The sequence below is a fragment of the Camelus bactrianus genome, chromosome 3, assembly GCF_048773025.1.
Source record: "Camelus bactrianus isolate YW-2024 breed Bactrian camel chromosome 3, ASM4877302v1, whole genome shotgun sequence".
Taxonomy (NCBI): domain Eukaryota; kingdom Metazoa; phylum Chordata; class Mammalia; order Artiodactyla; family Camelidae; genus Camelus; species Camelus bactrianus.
Window position 1 is genome coordinate 79459401 of NC_133541.1, and position 26409 is coordinate 79485809.

At 36.9% G+C, this 26409-nt stretch overlaps 1 long non-coding RNA gene across 1 annotated transcript in view; it reads left to right on the forward strand.

Moving 5' to 3' along the window:
* Positions 1–23025, forward strand: part of LOC141575272 (uncharacterized) — a 244394-nt gene extending 221369 nt beyond the window's left edge. The window contains exon 4 of the long non-coding RNA XR_012502739.1: positions 21529–23025. This is a non-coding gene — a long non-coding RNA (uncharacterized LOC141575272). The remainder of the gene's footprint in view (positions 1–21528) is intronic.
* Positions 23026–26409: the final 3384 nt, after the last annotated feature.

Sequence of the window (26409 nt, forward strand, 5' to 3'; positions counted from 1 at the left end):
GAGATGTGCTGAATTAGAACCAGAGAGCATTCATCATATAACTAAACTTGGGTCCTTTGCTGGATCACGCTGCTTTGCAGAGCACTATGAGATAGTACAGTTTATAAATCCTATCATTATTGCATGGAGAAGATAATTATACCATAGTAATTTGTGTGTGTAGAAAGCACTGGTTTGTTAAATGTAAATATTTAATATGGAAAATTAAACATGTTTGTCATGTCCTAATTTTTTGAAAATACATCCATAGCCTCATGAAACTTAAAAGGCCACGTCTCTCTCAAGGCTGAGAACCTTCTGGCGTCAGGCATCACATTGATTTTTTTTTAACATTTTTTTTGAGTTATAGTCATTTTACAATGTTGTGTCAAATTCCAGTGTAGTGAACAATTTTCCAGTTATACATGAACATACATGTATTCATTGTCACTTTTTTTCTCTGTGAGCTACCACAAGATCTTGTACATTTTTCCCTGTGCTATACAGTATAATCTTGTTTATCTATTCTACATTTTGAAATCCCAGTCTGTCCCTTCCCACCCCCCGCCCCCTTGGCAACCACAAGTTTGCCATTCTGTGTTTATGAGTCTGTTTCTGTTTTGTATTTATGTTTTGTTTCTCTTTAGATTCCACATATGAGTGATCTCATATGGTATTTTTCTTTCTCTTTCTGGCTTACTTCACTTAGAATGACATTCTCCGGAAACATCTATGTTGCTGCAAATGGCGTTATGTTGTCGGTTTTTATGGCTGAATAGTATTCCGTTGTATAAATATACCACATCTTCTTTATCCAGTCATCTGTTGAGGGACATTTAGGCTGTTTCCATGGCTTGGCTATTGTAAATAGTGCTGCTATGAACATTGGGGTGCAGGTGTCATTTTGAAGTAGGGTTCCTTCTGGATAGATGCCCAGGAGCGGGATTCCTGCGTCATACGATAAGTCTATTCCTAGTCTTTTGAGGAATCTCCACACTGTTTTCCACAGTGGCTGTACCAAACTGCATTCCCACCAGCAGTGTAGGAGAGTTTCCCTTTCTCCACAGCCTCTGCAGCATTTGTCATTTGTGGATTTTTGAATGACGGCCATTCTGACTGGTGTGAGGTGATACCTCATTGTAGTTTTGATTTGCATTTCTCTGATAATTTCTGATATTGAGCATTTTTTCATGTGCCTATTGATCATTTGTATTTCTTCCTTGGAGAATTGCTTGTTTAGGTCTTTGGCCCATTTTGGATTGGGTTGTTTGTTTTTTTCTTATTAAGTCATATGAGCTGCTTATATATTCTGGAGATCAAGCCTTTGTTGGTTTCATTTGCAAAAATTTTCTCCCATTCCGTAGATTGTCTTTCTGTTTTACTTATGGTTTCCTTTGCTGTGCAGAAGCTTGTAAGTTTAATTAGGTCTCATTTGTTTATTCTTGCTTTTATTTCTATGGCTTGGGTTGACTGTCCTAGGAGATCATTTTTGACATGTATGTCAGATAATGTTTTGCCTATATTTTCTTGTAGGAGGTTTATTGTATCTTGTCTTATGTTTAAGTCTTTGATCCATTTTGAGTTTGTCTTTGTGTATGGTGTAAGGGAGTGTTCTAGCTTCATTGCTTTACATGCTGCTGTCCAGTTTTCCCAACACCATTTGCTGAAGAGACTGTCTTTATTCCATTGTATATTCTTGCCTCGTTTGTCGAAGATTAGTTGACCAAAAGTTTGTGGGTTCATTCCTGGGCTCTCTATTCTGTTCCATTGGTCTTTTTGTCTGTTTTTGTACCAATACCATGCTGTCTTGATGACTGTAGCTCTATAGTGTTGTCTGAAGTCTGGGAGAGTTATTCCTCCAGCTTCATTGCTTTACATGCTGCTGTCCAGTTTTCCCAACACCATTTGCTGAAGAGACTGTCTTTATTCCATTGTATATTCTTGCCTCGTTTGTCGAAGATTAGTTGACCAAAAGTTTGTGGGTTCATTCCTGGGCTCTCTATTCTGTTACATTGGTCTTTTTGTCTGTTTTTGTACCAATACCATGCTGTCTTGATGACTGTAGCTCTATAGTGTTGTCTGAAGTCTGGGAGAGTTATTCCTCCAGCTTCTTTCTTTTTCTTCAGTGCAATGCTTTGGCAATTCTAGGTCTTTGATGGTTCCATATAAATTTTACTATGATTTTTTTTTTTAGTTCTGTGAAATATGTCCTGGGTAATTTGATAGGGATTGCATTAAATCTGTAGATTGCTTTGGGCAGTGTGGCCATTTTAACAATATTGATTCTTCCAATCCAGGAGCATGGGATATCTTTCCATTTTTTAAAGTCTTCTTTAATTTCCTTCATCAGTGGTTTATAGTTTTCTGTGTATAATTCTTTCATCTCATTAGTTAGATTTATTCCCAGATATTTTATTACTTTGGGTGCTATTTAAAGGGGATTGTCTCTTTACTTTCTTTTTCTGTTGATTCATTGTTAGGGTAAAGAAATGCAACTGAGTTTTGAATGTTAGTCTTGTAACCTGCTACCTTGCTGAATTCTTCAATCAGCTCTAGTAGTTTTTGTGTGGACTTTTTGGAGTTTTCTATATATAGTATCATGTCATCAGCGTATAGTGACACTTTCACCTCTTCTTTTCCAATTTGAATCCCTTTTATTTCTCTCTGTTGCCTAATTGCTGTGGCTAAGACTTCCAAGACTATGTTGAATAGGAGTGGTGATAGTGGGCAGCCTTGTCTTGTTGCAGATTTTAGTGGGAAGCTTTTGAGTTTTTCACTGTTGAGTACTATGCTGGCTGTAGGTTTTTCATATATAGCTTTTATTATGTTTAGATATGTTCCCTCTATACCCACTTTGGTGAGAGTTTTTATCATAAGTGGGTGTTAAATTTAGGCATCACCTTGTTTAATGTTTGGTTTCCTAAGTCTTTTTGCTTGGTGTTATGACATTTCATGGATGCTTAACAAAACACTAGTTTAATTAATATATGATTGAATGAACCATGAATATGAATAAACACATTTTGGTTTCTAATCAAGGTCTCTTAAATTATATACAAATAGCTATTAAATGTGCCTTAGGTGGGGCTAGCTAATAAAAGAAATGTCATCTCCAAGGGAAAAGCCCAGGCAATTTTGGTATCATCTCATTGAACTGTACAACCAGGGAGTCACAGAGATTAACACTAAAATATCACTGATTGGGGAAAAAACGGGGAAAGCTAAACTTGAATTAGTGGGACATGAACTGCAAAATATTTTATAAAAGAAGTAAAATTTTACTCTTCTCAAGTTAATATAACTCCAAAACTCCTAGAGGTCAAGCTAACTGCTTAACCAAAACATAATAACAGCAAGAAGCCCTTTGTGCTGTTTCCTATGGCTGGTGTAACAAATGACCACAGACTTTGTGGCTTAAAACAATACAGATTTATCCTCTTGTAGTTCCAGAGGTTGGAAGTCCAAAATCATCTCCACAGGACTAAAGTCAAGGGCTGGTGTCTTCTGAAGGCTCTGGGGAAGGATCGTTTCCTTGCCTTTTCTAGTTTCTGGAGGCCGCCTGCCTTCCTTGACTCACATCGCTCTGATATTCTCCCTCTATCATCACATCTCCAGCTTCTTCCTCTTGCCTTCCTGTTTTAAACTCCCTTGTGATTACATCTAGGGTCTATGGATAATCTCCTTTTTCAAGATCTTTAACTTAATCACATCTGCAAGTCCCTTTTCTCATATAAGGCAACATTAGCAGTTTCCAGGGATTAGGGTGTCAGTGTCTTTTGGAGGCACTATGCAGTTTACCGTAGCTTTTCATCCCATAAATGGTTGTTATTGGACACCTCATTTTGTTTGGGTTTTAATTTCCTCATCTGTGCAATGAGGAGGTTGTATTAAAGTAATTGTTCCCAACTCTTTCAATATTTTTGTGGTAAAAAATTCAAGTCTTCCCTTTCTCACTGCCCCTCCACCTCAACACACACACACACACACACACACACACACACACACACACACACACACACACACACACACACACACACACACACACACACACACACAGAGTCTGGTTAAGAGCACAGATTCTGTAGCCAGTCTGCCTGGCATAGCATCTGCTCTCCACTTACTAGGTGTGTGACCGCATTTACCTCATCTCTCTGCACATCGGCTTCCTCACCTGGAGGAGGAGGATATAATAGTACTTGCCCCCAATAGACTATGTGATCTTGGGAATGTCATTTAAACATTCAGCCTCAACCTCAGCTGGGGATGCATTTGGCTGTAGGTAACAGAAAACTTAGCTGCATTAGTCTCTTCATCAAATAAAGGTTTATACTCTTACATAATAAAGTCCAGAAATAAGCTACTGAGCCAGTATTTTTTTCTTTTCCTTCCTGGTCACATAATGGCTATGGCAGTTTCAGCCCTCACATTCATATACAAAGCAGGCAGGACAGTGGAGGACAGAGACAGCTGTATTAGTTATTTTAAGCAAAAAGCAACACACATAAAACCAACCAAAGATGTCCCAGAAACACTGGCAGTTTTCTTCTTTCTAAGTGCTGAGCCTGAACCATAGTACATGCTCCTAGCAGCAAGACTGGGAACAACAAGTACCTAGACTGAAACAGGGCAATTTTTCTCTCAAACACAATCAGGATTTTGGTAGCAATGAACCTGGGATGGTGGGATGAATGGATGTCAGGTAGGCGCCTAATAGTGTCTGCCACATTCCCACTCTGCAAAATGAAGTTAATAACACCTAACCTACCAACCCTGCAGAGTCCTATGAGATTCAAGGAGGATCACGTATGTGAAAGAGCTTTGCAGAACGCCATGCAAACTGTTAAGCAGCTTATTTTATGGACAGATAGGAAAATATATTCTATCCCACACTGAACTAAGTACATAGTAGGTACACAAGTATTTATTTAGATTTTATATTAAGAAATAAATTTACCTTCTAATTCTGACAGAGGACCTTTACAAAATAATGTTATACAGTGGGCTGGTGTTGTTTTTCTTCTTTTGGAATGTATAGACTATCACCATAGCAATAACGGTAACCATAACAGCAAGACCATCAACATTTCATTACAATTTAATGGCAGGAAAGAAGGAAAAATATCTTGTCATTTTAGTTGTACGGGAAAATTTTGGTAAGAACATACTGTAACTTGGCCAGGACATCTGTACTCTTAAGAAAACAATACAGAAAGCCAAAATATTGGTTTTATAGCAGATTTGAAAAAGTCATCATTTTGAGGCATTGTGTCCTTGGGTGTCATATGGAAACATGAGCCAAGTGGGAAAAATTCACATTTTGAATCATCCACATCATCTCCTAAGACTTAGGTCATTGCCCTTCATGCTCTGGAAGTAGAATGCCTTCTGGTTCCCCAGCTAGTGAGAGCTAACTTCATCACAGCCTCAGATTCCCTCTCATTTAATTTTTAAGACCAACTGATCATGCAGTAAAGCTCTGTTAAATATTAGGGTAAAACTTTGTTACTATTACTTGTTATGCTAGAGATAATGTATATGTCAATGGGGATGAAGGCTGTATATTTCCTTCATTTTACTAAAGGTTGTGACTTCATGTAGATCCTGTAGATTCAGTCAATAGAGTATAATGCAAAATCATCATGACATCTTCTCATCCCTTAATACTTCAAAAGGCATCTTTAAAAAATATTGATGTTTTCCTCCATTGACAAATTTATATTATCCCATCTATCAAAACTGATAATAGCTCTTTAGTTATTCAATAATTCTGTGTTCAAAAATTTCCAGTTACCTCCAATATATCCTTTACAGCTGGTTTATAGTACATAGATATAGATATAAATATAGATTATAATGATAGATATATATGTCATATGTGTATATGTGTGTATATATATATATATACATTGTGTGTTGTGTGTGTGTGTATGTGTGTGTGTGTGTGTGTGTATACACATACCAAGGAATTGGTTAATGGGATTGTGGGAATGTATATAGATATTTGAATATTTTATGGACAGATAGGAATTCAAATATATATGTATGAAAATCAAGGAATTGTTTTATGTGATTGTGGGAGCTGACAAATCTGAAATCTGAAGGGTGGGCTGGCAGGCTAGAAACTCTCAGGCAGTAGCTTCTCTTTCAAGGAAACCTCAGTTTTGAAAGCCTTTCAACTGATTAGATGAGGCCCACCCACATTACCCATTATCTCTTTTCCTTAAAGTCAAGTGATTGTAGATGTTAATCCCATCTATAAAATACATCCACAGTAGCACCTAGGTTAGTGTTTGGTTGAAAATTAGGTACCAGTGCATAGCCAAGTTGACACATAGAGCTCAACATCATAATGTTATTTAGTTTGTTCCTCTAGTCCTGTGATGATCTGTATGGCAGCCACCAGCTTCTGAACACTTGAAATGTAGTCATTCTGAACTGAGATGTGCTGTAGTGTGAAGTCTACACCGAATTTAGAAGACATAATACATATAAAAAGAATGTATATTATCTCATTAACAATTTATTATTATTAATTGTTTTTATTGTTTATGTGAGATGGTAGTATTTTAGGTATGTTGGGTTAAATAAAATGTATTAACTACTACAATTAATTTTATTATTTCATTTTAGTTTTTAAAGTGGGTTATTAGAAAATTTTAAATTATATATGTGGCAACATTTTATTTGTTTTGAGAGTGCTACTCTAGCCTCTGTATTTTCTGTAACCTAGAAATTAGAACCTAAAGATTTAATTATATTAAATTTAAACTTTCCCAGCACAATTGCATTGTAATGATATTTCATATGGCAGTAGAAAGTATTATCTTGTATACTCCTAGTGATTTAGAGTTTGGTCACAGGATTGAGGGGATGACTCTTTGATTCTTCCATGGCAAAATCATGGTTTTCTCTTTGTGATCAGAAAGTAATCCTCATGCTGTTACTTTGCCTATTTAAGAACATCCAGTTTCTCATCAATAATTTACCTAATGATTTCAATAGCCATTGATAATTCTTGCTTAAATACACCAGAGGTTGCATAATAGCTAATGTCCAGTTTTGTCATCCCTTATACATAATTAATTATTATTAATCTGTAGCATAGAGGTTTCCTGTTTAACTCAGACCATTTGGTTGCTATGAATACTTATTGGAAAGATGGGATAAATTCTTGCGTCTTTCCTTTAATTGCCAGTTTTCAAAGTCAGAAATTGGTTTAATGAATGCCATAAATGATGATAAATTACTTTTTGGCGGCTTCTTTCTTTTGAATATCATTATAAGCTCATGGATTTTCTTCAAACACAGAGTATCTTTCAATCAGATTCCATCATTATTCTTTCTGATGCTTGAATTTTTCCATTTGAACCATGGGAGGCCCTTCAATGTGGTTCCACTGCCTTTTGACACAGCCTCATCAATCCTGGGAAGCTTTCTTGCTTTCACCTTGTACCTTCCTGCTCAGATCTTGAATCAGTCATTTCTACAAGAGGGCTTTTATTAGGAAGTATGTTTAGAAACTAAGATCTTGTGCTTAGAGTTATAACTTTTCTTTATTTACTTGTAATGGTATCTGAATTTTACAGTCATAAACTTAGGGATTAAAAAAATGGACTTTCATTCCCCTGTAAGCAACCCAAATTTCCACTGATGTCAGTTAACTGAATCTTACTAATCTAATTAAATTTAGTCCCTTCTGGACTTTTCTTAGGCCTAGTTGGATTAAACTTTAATCAAATTTAAGTCTCTCATCTTCCTCTCAATCCTTCCCTTTTCCCCAAAGGTGGTATAGACTTGAGGGTTAGGGTGGTGATAGTGTTTTGTGCTGTCTTAGCACCTAAAAGAAGGTGTCTTATTCACATGTGGGATGCCAGATTTTCCAAATAAAAACACAGGATGCCCTTTTTCAGTAGCATCCTCAACTAAAACGTACATGTTCTCTCTGCTCTTTGGTCACGAGGTCTTTGCAGACCACTCTGTGTGCTTGTCCCAGCTGCTAGGAATTTCTAGATCTAGTGATCCATTCACAACCACTGCCAACCATATCTGGGGTATTAGAAAATTCAGAATGCTCTCTTTCCCTCCTCTGGGGCTCTGAAAGTTTCAAGGGACTGCTTTTCTATTCGTCACCACATATTTCTACTTTAATGCTGGCTTCTCTTTGAAGTGTTTTGTCTCCTACCCAAGGCAATAAATACCATTAATTCTGGTGTAGGGGGCCAAAGGAAACTTAAGGAAAAAAAGACTTGTATTATTTTTTCTAGATTTTATTTTACTGCACATTTCTTGGGAGAGATTTGCTATTCCTTGCCTTAGCGCCTACCCTTTCTTACCTCCAGAATTTTGCTCATGTGTTCTTTTTGCATAGATTGACCTTTCCCACCCCCTCCCAGTCTCTGTATATTCGGATCCACCCCTTCTTCAGGGCCCACACAAACTGAGAAAATAGTCCTTTCTCCTTCTATTCTAATTATACTTCATCTCTGCCTTTTTTGTGCGACTTATTATTTTATTCATTATTCATTCTATAAACATATACTAAGAACGTTCTACCTACCAAGGTTTGTGCTTTTTAAATCTGAACTAGATTGTAAATTCTTTGGAAGGAGAATCACCATCTAGTTCAACGTTGTATCTCTATACTCGGCAAATACTTCTGAAGGAAGGAATGGCTGAATGAATAAGTATATGAATTGCTGACCACCCAGACTGCAGGAGCCTTATCTTTTCTCCAGCTCCTAGGGCCAGGATGCTGAAACTCTTGGCTTTCCACACTTCGCTTCAAACTTTCCTTTCCTTTGCATCTGTTTTCTCTTTGTCTTTTTAAAAGGAAGAAGGGATCCATGTTCAATCTCAGACTAGCCTTTTTGCTCACCTTCCATCTAGAAACGATCTGATCTCCTAATTTCCCTAAGATCTTGATTCAGCAGTGATCTCTCCTTCTCTGTCCTTCCCTTTTCATTAGCTCCTTCTTTTCAGCATATAAACAGGCCCAAGTGTTTTAAATATTTTAAAACCCTCTCACCGTCTTGCCCCCAAATGCTCTTACCTGTCTTTTGGTTTTCACCTGCTGTTACTTGTAGCCCTAAAGCTATGTTCCAACCATACTGAAATAAATGACCCTCTATCTTGGTTCACCTGTCTTTTTGCTTTTTATATGCCCTTTTGCTTGAATATCTTCTCATTCTTTGCCTCCAATGAACTCAAGCATTCCCTCCTGTAAAAAGTCTTCTAAGACTCCCACAGATGAGCTGGTCATTGCTCCCTTCTATAATTTCACCAGCTTCGGATGTGCTATAATTATCTATTTGTCATCTGCCTCCCCCAAGTGATCGTGGGATCCTTGTGGGCAGTTACATGGTCTTATTAATAACATGGGTATTGCTAGTGGCTGGCTGTAGTAGGTCCTAAGGCTTTAATTGATAAGACAAATTAATGAATGAACCATTGAGACTGACCATCTCATCTATAGCTGCTGCACTGTGTCTGGGAAAAATCCTATGATAGTTCAAGCCAATGAGTGTTCCTTCTGTAGCCAGCACTGGCAAGGGCACCATGACCTTGGCAAGGTTGTGTCATGTATTGAATAGGAAATCAACTAACTTTCCTGTTTGTGTAATATGCTGGCCAAAGGAAAGATGGCTGTGTGTGGTGAGGGCAGCAAATGAAAAGACCTTCTGTGCAAGGAATATTCCTCTCTTACATTTCATTTCACAGAAGTTGCCTCCTTGGAATGTAAACCCTAATTCAAGGAGGGTTAAAACAGATCTTGCTCACAAGGGCTAGGACAAGTCGATGGTTGTGGAAATCTTTATTCCAATGTCTGAACCTTCTGCTAAAGCAAACAGGAAAGGGAATTTTAAAAAACCTCATAATTACCCTTCTTGGCCATAAGTTCTTTCTGCCATTCATTGAAAATAGGAATTGGGAAAAAAAAACTTAAAAATCATCTAACGAAACCCATTCATTTTGCTCACCCTAATTCACATTTTAAAGATGAAGAATCTGAGGTCCAGAGTAGTAGGAGGAAACCTGTTTAAGGTATTATGGCCAGTGATTGGCAAAACTGGTATTTGATCTCAGGTTTCCTGATATTCCACCCAATACCTTTCCAACTTCATTATGCTAATTATATGCATAAGTAGAAAAAGTGCATGGAGAGAAAAAGAGATTGACCGCAACAGCTGGAATATATTATGGTACTATACGATAGTTTGACAGCTTGGGTAGGCTTCCAGACATTTCTGAATTTGTCATTTCCTTACATGGGTCTATGACCTGACCTGGTGTTGACACTTCCTGATACTGAAAATATTTTAGTTTGAAAATAACTAGTTCACATCTTGGTTCTTCAAATGCAAAATGCATGATTCTATTTTGGAAAGACCTTGGAAATTAATGACAGAATTAATAAGAGCCATAATATTTGATGATGAAATGCCAAGTTGCCATTGGATAGCTGTTAAGAGCTGTGAAGGGTCTGAAGTTTTATCATACTTATAATCTTACAAGTTAGCTTCATGGATGCTGAAGGAAGACATGAAACTCTGAAGTTAGGATCAAAGGACTTTATTATTCCTGGCAAGAGCAGTAGCCAGTATATCAGCATTTTCCCCAATTTCCTTAACCTCAATTCCTACAGAGCAACACAGAGAAGGCTGGGTGACATTGACACTCGTGGTGTTGATAGGAGAGGAACCTGGAGCCTAGGGAATTTGAATATTTTATAATAAGCAGTACGGCTGACTGCCCTTTGCTCTAGAGGGAGGCTCCATCTCTATCTCCAAGGCTGTCTGCTGTACAAACATAAAAATATCCTTGAAAAGATAATCTGAAGCAAAGATTGTCAGTACCTCTTCTCACAAAACATGCAAAAACAAAACAGACCTACAGAATATTGTCTCCCACTAATACCCACCTATTCATTTCTAGACTGCTTCGGCTTATGGTGAATTTTCCCATGAGTATGCCACTCCATCAGCCACTCTGACTAATCTGACCAACAGAGGCTGGAACTGAATCTGTGGCATAGTCTTACACAGCATTTAGTTAAGGACACTCTCATCACGACTTCAGGCAATAGGATGAGTCCATCTGCAGTTCTTATTCTAATTCTGCACCCAGAGTCTCAGACCTACCCAACTAAACAAATCCCATAAACCATCAGTGTCTACTGTAGAAAGTCAAGTGTTTTCTCCTTAAATTGCTTGGCCTGAGGCATTAATCCAGGTACAGTGAGATATATTAGTGACTGGACAGATTCCATCTTGACCTGCAAGGAGGAAGGAAGTCTAGGACAATTCTGTCATCGAGACTAACTCTGGCCTATGAATTGAGACTGACCTAAATGCTTTCCAGAACTAAAGTGTGTCATTGGTCAGTGCAGCTAAAGTCGGGGGAAAATGTGTATTGTGTTCTGTAATTAAAAGATTCCTGTTGTAGGGAAAACTGTCTTGAGGGTGCCCATAAATAGCATGTCATTTCTCCCTCTGAGAATTTTCCCTGAGGAACTGAAAGTAGCCTTGTTTTGGGGAGGTCTTTGCAGTAGCCTGAGGGCTATGTGATCTACAGGTGGTATTTAAAAAAATACTTTCAAGTCTCTTAAGACCATCTCTAAGTGCAAAACACTGTGTTTTAAGGAGGAAGGCAAGTTGACTCCTGGCTTCCACAAAGAAGTACAGTCCTGAGTAAATAACTGTTGTTTATAATCCTTGGGGCCCAGTGAGTGGGACCTACTTCAGTCAAGGGCACAGGCTGACAGTGCTTCAAAGCCAGTGTGTTCTCATAGCCAGCCCAAGGTTCCAAGTTTACTTACAGTAATTGGGTCTAATCCTTGTTTTTGGAGGACCTGGCTGGGGGAGTTCAACTTTACCTATTTGTTCATGGAACCATCTAGGTGGCATTTGTCCAACCCATGGAATGACTGAGTATCAGCTATGGGAATAAGTGTGGTAGAGAGATCCAGAGATGCTGGCAGGTGTTTTGCATAGAAAACACAGAAGGTGGGGCCTTTTCCTGCTATTTCTGAGATTCCTCAGTAAGGTTAAGGGAAATGGTAACGAAATTGAGTCCAGAACCATCTGGTAGGGAATGGCAGATCCAGCAGTCAGGTAAATTTGAAGTATTGCAACAGTCAGGGAAACTCACTGGGGCATTTTCCTTCCTGAGGAAGGCTCCAGGTGGTTCTGAAAGACAAAGATCAGTAATGTCCCTCCTTCTCCTATACCTACCGAGGTCTGATGTGTTCCTTCCCCTAGAGCCAGAGTTACACTGCCACAAAATTGGCATGTCCCACTCCAGTGTCTGGAACTTTACCTTGTTTAAAGTTATCTCCTCCTCACCCTTGTACCTTTTGTCTAGAAGATTTCAATACAAGAGGGTAAAGAGTTAAAACTTACAGAGATTGTTTATGTCCACTTTGGCTTGCATGGGTCACTCGGCAAACACTGTACCTAACCGAGTGGCCAACATCCTAGGACCGTGTCAAACCCACAAAAGAACCAGATGGTAGGGCCAGAATTAAGTTTGAACCCTCTATGTTCCTGTTGATCTGGCTGCCACCAGGTAGATGTACTAACAAGGTTGGCTTGAGGTTGCCATTAGAGGAAAGAAGTACCACATCCAGGAATGATCAGGATGGAATCTCAAGTTTTCAAAACAGATGTGCAACAAAAAAATCAAAACACAGGTGCATATTTCCTGATTATTACCCAGGAAGTGTCTGAGGAAAGATGGTTCTTTTTTGGGGAGAGCCACATTTAATGAGCAAACTCCCACATTAGAGACCAGGAGGTGAGACAGCTAGAATCAGAAATACTTTGGAGTGATTCTTTGAGAAGGTCATTCCAACAGTGCACAATATAGGGTGTCTGTGGCTGGTAGGGAGAGTGAAAAGTCCATCGAATACTTTGACAACTAGCCCACTGTTGAGTGGTTTTTGCAATAAAAGTCATGCATTTTCAGACTCTAAAAAACAAAAACATGACACAAATTAATTTTAAGGCCTACAATGGCATGACCAGAGTCAGCTGATGGGACTGGAAGAGGAACACAGAATTCTGTGAAAGTTGCAGTAGCGGAGAGGAACTACCAGTAGCCCCAAGAAGGAATAAAAGATCCAGTTTAGTCAGTCTACCAGGAGTAGGTGGATTCCACATGCACACAGTGTGGTCTCCTTCACCTTGCGACAGATAGGTCAGCTTTGTTGTTGTTGTTGTTGGAGGTAATTAGGTTTATTTATTTTTATTATTTATTTAATGGAAGCACAGGGGATCGAACCAATGACCTCATGCATGCTAATCATGCGCTCTACCACTGAGCTATACCCTCCTCTCACCAGACAGGTCAGCATTTTTTTTTAACATTTTTTATTGAGTTATAGTCATTTTACAATGTCATGTCAAATTTCAGGGTAGAGCACAATTTTTCAGCTATACATGAACATATATATTTCATATATATATATATAATGTGAGCTACCATAAGATCTTGTATATTTTTCCCTGTGCTATACAGTATAATCTTGTTTATCTATTCTACATTTTGAAACCCCAGTCTGTCCCTTCCCACCCCCCACCCCCTTGGCAACTACAAGTTTGTATACTATGTCTATGAGTCTGTTTCTGTTTTGTATTTATGTTTTTGGGGTTTTTTTTTGTTTTTTAGATTCCACATGTGAGTGATCTCATATGGTATTTTTCTTTCTCTTTCTGGCTTACTTTACTTAGAATGACATTCTCCGGAAACATCTGTGTTGCTGCAAATGGCGTTATGTTGTCGGTTTTTATGGCTGAATAGTATTCCATTGTATAAATATACCACATCTTCTTTATCCAGTCATCTGTTGAGGGACATTTAGGCTGTTTCCATGGCTTGGCTATTGTAACTAGTGCTGCTATGAACATTGGGGTGCAGGTGTCATTTTGAAGTAGGGTTCCTTCTGGATAGATGCCCAGGAGCAGGATTCCTGGGTCATATGGTAAGTCTATTCCTAGTCTTTTGAGGAATCTCCACACTGTTTTCCACAGTGGCTGTACCAAACTGCATTCCCACCAGCAGTGTAGGAGAGTTCCCCTTTCTCCACAGCCTCTCCAGCATTTGTCATTTGTGGATTTTTGAATGACGGCCATTCTGACTGGTGTGAGGTGATACCTCATTGTAGTTTTGATTTGCATTTCTCTGATAATTTCTGATATTGAGCATTTTTTCATGTGCCTATTGATCATTTGTATTTCTTCCTTGGAGAATTGCTTGTTTAGGTCTTTGGCCCATTTTGGATTGGGTTGCTTGTTTTTTTCTTATTAAGTCATATGAGCTGCTTATATATTCTGGAGATCAAGCCTTTGTTGGTTTCATTTGCAAAAATTTTCTCCCATTCCGTAGATTGTCTTTCTGTTTTACTTATGGTTTCCTTTGCTGTGCAGAAGCTTGTAAGTTTAATTAGGTCTCATTTGTTTATTCTTGCTTTTATTTCTATGGCTTGGGTTGACTGTCCTAGGAGATCATTTTTGACATGTATGTCAGATAATGTTTTGCCTATATTTTCTTGTAGGAGGTTTATTGTATCTTGTCTTATGTTTAAGTCTTTGATCCATTTTGAGTTTGTCTTTGTGTATGGTGTAAGGGAGTGTTCTAGCTTCATTGCTTTACATGCTGCTGTCCAGTTTTCCCAACACCATTTGCTGAAGAGACTGTCTTTATTCCATTGTATATTCTTGCCTCCTTTAGACAGGTCAGCTTTTAACAGGAGACACAAATATGGTATTAGAAAAGTGTCTTTGCTTTTTGCCCAGTCTAAAATGATGGGTATGTTTCCATATCTGGTGAAACATGGATCTAGACAGGAATCGTAGCAATCTGGGTAGTGCAGGCTTATCAGCAGCTTGATAACAGTTGGTCTCATAGAAGAACAAGCTGTCTCTGGGGGTTTCTACATGAGTGACCCAGATGGTTGAATCAGCAGCTGTAATTTATTTCCAGTGTTCGGGGCCCCAAAGAGGGGCTGACCAAATTGCTAGGCCGTTGGTAACACCCTAAGAGTCAACAGAAACGAAACAAGGTTCATCAAAGGGAATATTGGACAAAGAACAGCCTTGAGTTCTTTCCACTGAGAATAGCAACTGAGTCCACTTTTGGCTGCATTGATGGCATTGAGGTTGAAATACCTCAGTAGTACTTGGACGCCATTTGGTTTTAGCTTAGCTGAGCCACTGGTGAACCAGTCATTTAGGGGAACCTGTGTGTGTTGATCTCATCTCATTGAACTCATGGCTTTTCTTTAGGCAGTGTAGTGGGGAATAAAGTTTCCCCCAGGAGGATAGCTGCCATTTCTTCATGTTGAGCCAAGATCCTACTTGGGCTGGGCTGGCTCTGTTCTCGAATGTACCATTTCCATTTGACAAATGAGGCTTGATGTGCGCTTCACATCTTGTTAGCTGCTGAGTCTGAGTTGATCCACCCCAAATTGTAATTATCAGTCTAGAGAATTACAAGGTCTTCATGGGTCAGATGTTCAGTGTCAACAAGAGCCCAGTAGCAAGCTAATAGCTGCTTTTCAAAAGGGATGTACCCAGTAGTCTTGTCAGGGAAGTGATGAGTCCAGAACCATAGGGGTGGCTCTCAGTGGAGGCTTCCAGATGAAGGCACCGTTTGCCAGAGGCATCAATGAGCCAACTCATCAGAGACAGAAACTTGTAGGTCTAAGGGGCCATTAAGGTTGCTGAGCCCTACTAGGGATAGGCTAGAGAAATGGCTGGAAAGCGATTTATATGTTTCACTAACACTTCTTGACATGCAGCTTTTCCTAATCAGAATTCTTTCTGGCATTTGTGGAACAAGAAAGTACAAGCATATAATATATTAGTTCTTTTTATAGTTTCAGTTGTAGAAGCAACAGTACATTGAGTTTCTCTAAAGGGGCCCACCCATAAAAGTCACATTAGCTTGTCTTTCCCACTGTGGGCCCTACCAGTACTTATTAGTGGAATTCTGATGTCCCCACCCCTCATGGAACTGGTAGAATGGTGAATTGGGCACCTTTATCCAACAGAGCCATAAAAATTTGAGTCTTTCTCCTCCCTAAAATTCCCATACTCAAACGGGTATATCTAGTCATCGGAGACAAAAAGACCTCAGCCACACCCCTTATTATACTTTCTCGTAAAGTAGTTTGGGCTGGAGGAATCCAGGGACATGGAGGGAGAGAGTGGCTCTGTGCCAGTAAGCATGTCTTTGCATTCACTTTCAGGTTAGCGTGTTGTGGTGAGAAATCATGATTCCATCAAATGAATTTCCTAAATTTTGAGCTCACTTAATGCTCTGTGTCAGAAGATGAGATCCTCAGGGCTGATACCATCCCTTTCTGCTTTGGCTACCTCTTGACTCAGCAGTGACAGTCACATTGTTCTCCAGCTCTGGCTGTGAGATTTGTATCTTTTGCCTGACTGGACTTGATTCCTTAAGTAGCACTTTTTTTTTTTTTTAAAGGAATTCACCTTAATCTGGGCCATTTCCTGATCCTATGTCATGATAACATCTCTTAAAATTTTCAGTTGGTTTTAACACGTGATCTAGGAGAATTTTCCAGGGAGGCAGGGCTGATCATGAGAATGTATCTTAATTACTTTCGGTAAGTTTTTCATCCTCTAATGAGTCAGCTTCATCAGCATTGTAAACCCAATCCAGGACAGTAAATACTCATATTGTAGTCAATAACTCCTCTGTGGTTGGAGGAGAGGAGGTATATCTCAGTGCTAGAGTGCATGCTCAGCATGCATGAGGTCATGGGTTCAATCTCTAGTACCTCCATTACAAGTAAGTGGATTACCTAGCACCCCCCCCCCAAAAAAACACAAGCTTAAAAAAATTCAAAAAAATAAAAGAAGTTGACATTAAAAAAAAAAAAACTCATCTATGGTTTCCCACGAGAGTTTGTTTAGGGCATAGTATGTGAGTGAGTTACTGAGTTTAAAGGGTCAGAAATGGGTTGAACAAATTCAGTAGCTTTTCAACATCCAGGTCCTCTGTCCTCTAACACAGAAGAATGTCAGGATGAATGGGATGCTAGCCCTTAGCCTAGGAGCCAAATTCAGGCAAAGTATGGACTCACAGGGTCAGACACCTGATACGTATTAGGTATTTGCTTTCTGAGCTCATCTATTGTAAAGTAAGCAATTTAATGGGGGAACTGAGCTTAGAAGAGAAAGAATGGATATAAGCAGGCAGAATCTGGAATCAAATGTTGAAAAATGGAAGGGAACATGATATATTGAGAAGATGCCAGAAGTATCAAGAAACATTGTCTTTAGGAGCCAGTGGGTGTCAGACTATCCTGGAAGAACAGGTTCAAGATAATCTTCTCTCACTGGTCTTCTGAAATAAAGTCTTAGGTAGTTTCCCTGACTCCAGACTCTTCCCCTGCCAATTCCTCCTCCTTGTGGCTGCCAGAGTTCTGTTTATGAAACACAAATCTAATTATGTTAGAGCACTGCTTGAAAGCCCTTCTTTGGGCTCCCACTGTAAAATAATAAAGTTTAAAATCTTTTGTATGACATTTAACATTCTTCACAAGCTGAACAATCTGCTTTGCAACTTCATCTCTTGTGTCTCCCCAACATGTACCCAATGTTCTAGCCACACGGAATTATATGTTTCCCCCAAATACACCATGCTCTTTCATGCTGGTTTGCCTTTATTTCCTTGCCTGGAATGACCTTGCCTCTCTCTGCTTGGAAAACTACTAGGCTCAGCTCCTGCCCCTCCCTCTAAATGGCTCTGTAACTGGCAGGCTGTGCTTCCATAGCACACGTTGAATAGATGCACATTGAATATGATGCCATGTTAGTGTGCTATGTCTGTGTTGTCCACCACACTGTGACCTGCTTGAGGGAACTTGTCTTATTGATTATGGTAGCCCCACTACCTACTGTAGCCCTTGGCATATAGTAGACACTTACTCAATATTTGTTGAAACATTTATATCTTTATGATGCACCAAATTATTTCCCTGAAGCAGTAAGTATTTCGTTTTATCACGTTAAAAAATCAGATGAGGGTCCAAGAGTCTGAATTATTATAAATAATAACACCAATCCATCAAGTATAGTATTAATGACATTATATTAGATATCTATTTTTCATTTCCAAAGCAACAGCAGTAACTGCTGTAATTAAGCATTCTAATATTTAAGGTTATTAAGTGTGAAATTAAGCTGAAGTCATTCAAGGGACAGCAGGTGAACATTGTTTTAGACAATGAATGTTTGTGTATGGTCTTTCTTAAAGAGACACAGGTCATACATATACTACATTTTTTTCTATGTTACTCTTACATGTTACCAAATGCAGCACCCCCAACCCTTCATGCAACCTTTCTCTTCACCTATTGCCTAAAAAAATACCCAAAGAAAATAGAGATGTTTGTGTCAAATTACCTATTAATACAAAAGAGATCTATGGAAGCACAATTTGAAATATTTTCTGAAGATGTTTGGAAAACATACTTCTTGTGCACTTGGTAGAAAGCATACTTCTTGGGCACTCTCCCGAGGATGCACAGTATTTATTCAACCTGAAGAACAATTTGACTTGACCATTTTCTGCAAAAACATAGTAAATGGAAGATCTTGTTACCTTGGAGGAGTAGCCTGGTTTCTCACTGTCTTAGGCATTGAGTGGCCATTTTGTAAAAAAATTCTTTGACTATGCCAGTGACCCTTATTTTCATGCTAAAAAATGATTGAAGTGGCATTAAGAAAAATTTTGGCATTCCATAACAATCCTTCTTATGTAACACATTGAACTTCAAGGTTCCCTGACACTGAAGTACGAGTATATGTAGGAAGCAAACCAAAAATGCACATCTCCTACATTGATAAATACTGTTCAATAGTGCCTATTTTTCCACTAGTGAAGTTTTATCAAACATATATTTAGAGCAATAATGGTCCTTCAGTTTATAAGAAAGACATCACCAGTCAATCATAACATTTTCCCACTGAGCATGGGAAAAATTTCTACTAATAAGCAATTATAACTGACTTTCAAGAATATATCCATTTTCTGTTTTTACTGTGGTACATGAGAGTACATCTTCAAACAGGAAAATAAATCCTAGTTACAATGAAGGAAATCCAACAAATACTAACTGAGTATTATAACGTATTTTGTACACGCAGTCATTCAATACGCATTTCAACCTTCTTCCAACTTACCGTCTTCCACTAAAAAAATTGAAAAGCTAACAATTATATTTGCATACTCTCTTGCAATTACACATGTGACCTAGTTACCACCAATCAGATGGCCCTGAAGAAGACTTGAAAAGGAAAATGAGAAACTTGAGTCTGTGGCCTTAGAGGGAGAATAGATCTTCTGATATGCACAGTGAAGTTGGAAGCTGGTTCTTTTGGAATAGATGTGGTAGAAGTTGTGGTGTTCACATTAGCATGCTCAGTGCTAAATTTCAGGCTGCAGTCTCAGTGGTTTATTATAAGAGTTTATGGTATGAGTTAGACATTTTTCCTGCCTTCATTGTTCCTGACTAGGTAGTATCCAAATCTGATTCAGGAGACGTCCTGGAGATTTTTAAGCTACCAAAAAAATCCCTTCTGTTTCAACAAACTAAAGTGTCCTCTGTTGTTTGTAACCAAGAATTCTGCTTGTCTTTAGTGTACCAATCACATATTACCTGCTCTTTGGTATATTCTAGAAGGGGAGATAGATATTAAACACAAATAGAATAAAAAAATCACTGCAATTATGAAGTTGAAGTGGAAAAAGCATAGGGAGATATGGAAATAATGAGATTGAATCTTGCAGCTGTGGCCCTGCTCTGATCTTACAACCCAAATACTCACCAGTCCATTTGCAACTAAGGACTAGAGGGAAAAACAAATAAGCATCTTTCTTCAGTATGAGCATTGCTGGCTGGGTCTCTTGCAAGAATATAGAGAAGCTCTGGGCTTAATTTTTTTCCATTAAATGCCAAATGATCTAACATGACTATTCATAAGTATGTATAGTAATAGAATATTGAAGTAGTTTAATGCAAAGGGAAATTAGAGTCTGCATGATAATTTTATAATAAATATACAAATCTCTTAGCTGTAATACATCATTGTCTTCAACTCTGACTAGATAGGAAACACAGTTAATGAGAAATCTTATATTTCTTTTCTGATTATAAATTACTCAAGCACAACAAAAATGTAACAAAATAATAAATGTAATGCATTTATTGAACTGTTCGTAGTACTTTATATAAAGACCTATATCTTAATCCTTTTCGATTTCATAGAATTAATTTTAAAAAACGTATATCCTATGCACCTACGTACTCAAGGCTACCTAACTGGAACACTGTGTGCTAAACTTACCTAGAGAAGAGTTGAAATAGTAGATATAAAAATTATAGATAGAATTCTATACACTTTTGAAATATGAGCTCCAACTTTGATAAACTTTCTGGCCACACTCAAATTTGGAATGTAAAATAAAAATCCTATTAAACTCCTAGCAGGATTATATCCTCATCAATTTTAACATAAATCTGCCCACTCATTTATCTATTTCTATAGATAGAAAGCACAGTGTATTTGAAAGAATATAGGTTTTGAAATCAAATAGAACTCTGTTTGCATTCCAGGGCTGCCATTTACTAGGTTTGTTTCCATGATCATATTACTCAACTTCTCTGAACCTCTTTGTGTAATGGGAAAAATAATACCTGCTTTAGAGGGCTTAGATCTTAATAAATATTATTTCTTTTCCCTTTTTCCCTAATTGCCACTCCTACCTCTGGCCCCTCAGAATTTCTGGAAAATGAGTGTTTATGAATCTGTTAACTAATTTTAAAAATTAAATGTTTATACATATTTTTAATGTGTATAAATATATGCCACCCTAAAAATAAACTCATAAAATACTTTAAAATGCATTTGTAACTAGGAAACATCTAATAAGAAACTAATTGATTAGACTCTTATTTGTCATCTGTCTTCATAAAATAATGATTTTATTAAATTAAGTAAGAACCTGAGATTTTTTTACTCAGAGAATATATTGAATTACTCCAGACTCCTCCTAGAAAATGTAAAATAATAAGAATTAAGTGATATTTTGAAACCCAAAAACTTTGCCTGTGATTGACAGATTAGACTATACTCTTATAAAGAGAGCTCAGCTCTGGTAAATATGTACTTTTCAATAATAATGGAATTATAAACAATCCTAGTTAATGAATAATTTTGTATGTGTCTGATTATTAATCAAGTAATGTAATACATTTGGAAAGTATATGGTATGTATAATGCTTTTATTGAGCTATTTGTAGCATACTATTTTAACAATTAGACATTTTCCTTCCTTAAGGAAAATGTATATGAGAGAAAAATAAAAGGTAAATATACAAGAAGGTTTTAATTGAAGTCAGAATTTAGGTTAATTACAATTATCAGGGAACAGAGCTGGATTGAGTAGTGGATAGACAGATATATATATGAACATATGTGGTTTTCAGTTTTATAATTTTTACTTCATTATTTTTTATAGATTCCAGTTCTCTGTTGATGTTCATCTTGTCATCTATTTTTTGAGCACACTAATGGCAAGTATCTTAAAATACTCCTAACTACAGTATCTGTTTTTTCTGTTGATTTTGACTGTTTGATATTGTTGCCTGGTGTGCTTGGCATTTTTAAATATTATCATTATTATTTCATGGCGGACAATGTCTAGGTAGAGTAAATTTGAGGCTCTGAATGATTTTATGTTCCTACAGAGAGTATTTGCTTTAGATTTTGGCAGGCAGTCAGAGGAAAGCCAGATCACCTTAATCCAGTCCGATAGGAAACAGATATGAAGGTGAGATTCGGTCTTTGTAAGAACTGGTCTGTTTTCTTTCAGCCTTACTTCTAGCATGTAGCCTTTCAGGGGTCCCGACTGATGGTCTGGGGTATTTGCCAAGGTCTTTCCTCTTTTGCAGGCCCTGACCTCTAGTTTTTGTCCCAAAAGCTCTACTCAGCTTCTCATTTTCAAATTTTCCCTCAGTCTCTACTTCTCTCCACCTTCCCAGTCTCTCAAATCTACTGTAAATTTATGAGTAGTACTTCAGGGAAAAGTAACAACAAATGTTGGGCTCATTATTCCATACTTCCCGTCTCTCCAGGGTCTTGGATTCCTAAGCCTTTACTGCTTTGGTCACTCTGTGATGCCTTCAAAGAGCTAATTACTTTTTTTTCTTCAGATTTTCTAGTTGTTTTCAATGGGAGAGTTGGTCTGAAACAAACTAGTCCACCCTAACTGGAATTTGCCTATTTTTCTATAGTTGTAGATATATAGGAAATTTTTGCTAATACTGAATTTGATTAACCTATTTACAAATTAATTGTGGTTTAAAAATAATAAAAAGTGCATTATACATATATATAAAGAGAAAATATTTCAAGTGTTTTCATAGTAGAAGAGGTTGTTGGTGCCATTTAGAAAGTAACACAAGCTGCGTAATGTTACAGCAACATGGTATCATTCTGAACCCTCAAAAAAACCAATATGAACATTTTTTTCTCCTGTAAACAGCCTTTTTTGAGTCCTAAGCCATAGCAGGCAAATAGGGAAGGCAAGAGGGAGTTGAAGAAGGAACTTCCAATACCAGAGTTAGGACTATGATGCTGAATGAGTTAGATGAGGGCAGGAAGGGAGAAAAAGGAACAACCACGAAACTAGTTACATCTCTAGCCCTACTTGCTTCCTGTTTCAATATGTTAAAAGGAAAGAAAAAGAAAACAACAAAGTCCAGCTAAGAAATATCAGTAACAAACATTCTAATAGAGTAACTGTTGGTGTTTGGATTTGTCATGAAATTTCTTTGATGTTTTTTTGTTCCTAAATCCTTGTACTTTAATTTGTTTCACATATTTGGATTCAGATTTATAGGTATAAATGTGTCTCTAAATATAATTACATTGATAAGTTTAACTAGGAGTATATTAAATCTGTTTTAGACCACATTTGTAAGGAGTTTGTTTGTTTGTTTGCTTACGCACATGATTTAAGCAGCTCATTTAACATCAAAGAAAGGAGTTGATTTTTTTTTAAAGAAGAGGTATGACAAAATGGAAATAAAAATGTATGTATCAAGAGCTACATTTCATATTTCATACTCTTGAATGAGTCATTAGATCTCATAATTCCCCAATATCCTAATCAGGAATATAAAAATAATATAACAAAGAAAGTAGAGTCTAACAGGACTGCATCTTTGTACAACTCCAGGAGGCACTGATTGTGGGCTGTGTGCATGATGTCTTCTGAAGTCCTGCAGAGCAGAAGCCCTGTGTTTAAGGCTACCATCTAATCTATTGGTTCTCATTCCTGACTACATATCTGAATTATCCAGTAAGCTTTTCAAAAACTTTGACTCCATACCTACAGAATCACAATCTGAAAGGCTGGAACCCAAAGATCTGTCTGTGTTTTTTGAAAGTAATCCAGTTGTTTTTGCAGCACAGCCAAGTTTGGAAACTTCTGGTCAAAATCATTTCACCTCAGTTTCTAAAGTGCTGTTACAGATTTAGACTTGTTCTCAGACATATCTTCAATGGTTTTCCTTATCTTTTCTTAATAATCCACTTTGATCTTTGACAACTTTTATCACAAAAATTCTTCATATCTTATGTAATAATTCATCAGTAATTTAAGTTTTTTTAGTCTTAAAACAATGAAGGAAGACAGATCACACTTATATAATTTCTTTTTAAATACAAAATATTTTAAGTGTGTGGAAATTCACTAAAAATAATATATATCTATGATCAGCCATATATGTACCAGTTTTCTCTTTATGTATATTTCTAAAAAAGGAAATCCAGTGATAGCCTTCCCTCACCCCTTTCCATCCCCTGTCTTTCTAGAGGTTATCATTATTCTAACTTGGTCTTTACATAGTTTGGTAATTGTTCTATATGTACAATCAATCTTCATTTCTTGTAGATTTTGTATTTGCAAATTTGCCTAGTTGCTAAAATTCATTTGTAACCCCCAAGTCAGTACTGGTGAAGCTTTTGCAGTCATTTGCAGGCATGTAGGGAGTAGTGAAAAATTTGAGTCAATGGGTGTGCACGTCCCCAGCTGAGACTGGCCAAACCAAGGCTCTGCCTTCTTCTTTCATCTCTCATTCTATACACGGATGTTCTTCTGGTCTATTGGGTGCCAGTGTTTTGCATTTTTGTGCTTTTTGTTGGTGCTTTTGTTGTTTAAAATGTCCCACGAGTGTAGTGCTGAAGCGCTGTCTCGTGTTCCTAAGGTCAAGAAAGCTGCAGTGTGACTCTTGGAGAAAATACATGTATTAGATACACTTTGTTCAGGTACAAGTTATAGTGATGTTGCCCATGAGTTCAATGTTAATGAATCAACAATGTCTTTATTAAATAAGGTGTCTATAAGCAGAAATAAACATAAAACAAAGTTATAAAGTGATTGGTTGACAAAAATGTTGTGGCCAGGGTCACAGGAACCTAACTTGGTGTTTCCCCCAGAGCAGTGGTTCAGTCTTCAGTAATGAAGTTTTCATGATGGCTTTATAGGACAGAACTACTAGAAATAATGAGAATCAACTGTATTGATTAATAATAAATGGTATTGTTTTACGTATTTTAGGTTTAAAAGATACCATACTTAATCTATCCTTTTGTACATTTTTTTCATTCAACATTTTGCTGTTGAGATTTATACATGAATATTTAATTCTTTCGTTTTAACCTCTAAAGTCCACTGTACAAGAAGACTAAAGTTTATATATTCTTACCACTGCAATTAAGTTATTTTAATTCTTTTGCCAACAATGCTACAATAAATAATTTGACACATGTCTCTTTGTGCATCTGCATGAGAGTGTCTCTTTGGTATGTTCCTAGATGCCTGCAGTTCTTTAGTCAGTGTTATTTTAAATATTTGAGAGAAATTGTTAACTCAATCCTAGTATGTCTTCTTCATTTCAAGTGAGATATGCTAATTCCGTACATTGGTTTTGGAAAACGGATGCTTTCCGGTAAACTATAGCCTTGAACTCAGCCACCCAATTTACAAATTAATGTCATTGACCACACAACAAAACAGAAAGCCAAAAAACTTCCCTTATATTGATTATGTGAACATTAAAAATAATATTAAGAGAGTGATTATTCTTGGTACATAATCAAAGACTTTACTCAAATCTCTTAATGCCATGTCAGTGCTATTCTTCTGAGGAATGTATTTTTTAAACTTGATTTTTAAAAAAGAAGTCTCTTCAAAATTTTGTTGAAGAAATTTCTTAAAAATTGCATCCTATAATTACTAAAGTTGAAATTGATGACACCTTCATTGACTCTTTGCAAGTTACAATATTAGATTGAATCACATGGAATTAATTAGTAATATCATGTCACTCCAATTTTTCTGAAGAATATTTATTTTAAATGTATGGTCTTACTCATTAAAATTTTTTTCCTACAAAATTGCCTGCAATATTCTTCAGAGTTGCACCTTGCAATTAATAAATTTGAAATAGCTGATAATGTCAATTAACTATTCTGGGTATGCCATAATAATTAATTGGAACTTGTGGAATTTCTGATATCCAACTGTCCTTGACCTATATAACATGGCTCTTTTCATATGATTTGACCCAATATTTTTATTGAGAAAATATTTTCTTTGCGGATATTGAACTTGTAAGCTCAAAGTAATCTTCTAAGTGTAGATTTTTTTTTGTATTTTAAAATTTTTTAAAAGAAGAAAGGCTAAAAACAAGTACTCTAGAAAGAAAGTACGAAGAAAACAGCAAATTAAATTCAAACTCATAATATAAAGACATTCTTTAATCTAATTGACAAAATCTACAAAAATCCTGTAGCACACATCATATTTAATGGTAAAAATTTAAGCTTTCCCTCTGGGATCAAGAATGAGGAAAAAAAATCTACCATAACCATTTCTATTCAGTGATGTGCTGAAGTTCTTGCCAGAACAATAAAGCACTAAAATTAATAAAACATGTAAGAGCTGGGAAGGAAGAAGTAAAATTATCATAATTTGTTGACAATATAATTTTTTGTCAAAAAAATCAAAATAACCTACAGATGAAATATTAAAATTAAGTGAAGTTATCCAGATTGCTGGATTCTAGATCAGTATACAAAAAAATTGTGTTTCTGTATGTTAGAGATGAACAATTAGAAATAAAAATTTTAAATGATATTATTACACTATTATAAAAAGACATCAAATATCTAGGGATAAGTAAGTTCGTTCATGACATTTTCAAACTCCAGTTGTGATTTTTTTTCTTCAACTCATATGCTATTTAAAAATACACTGTGTACTTTTTAAATATGTGGGGATTTTCTAGTTTTCTTTAAATTGATTTCTAGCATAATTCCACTGTGATCAGAA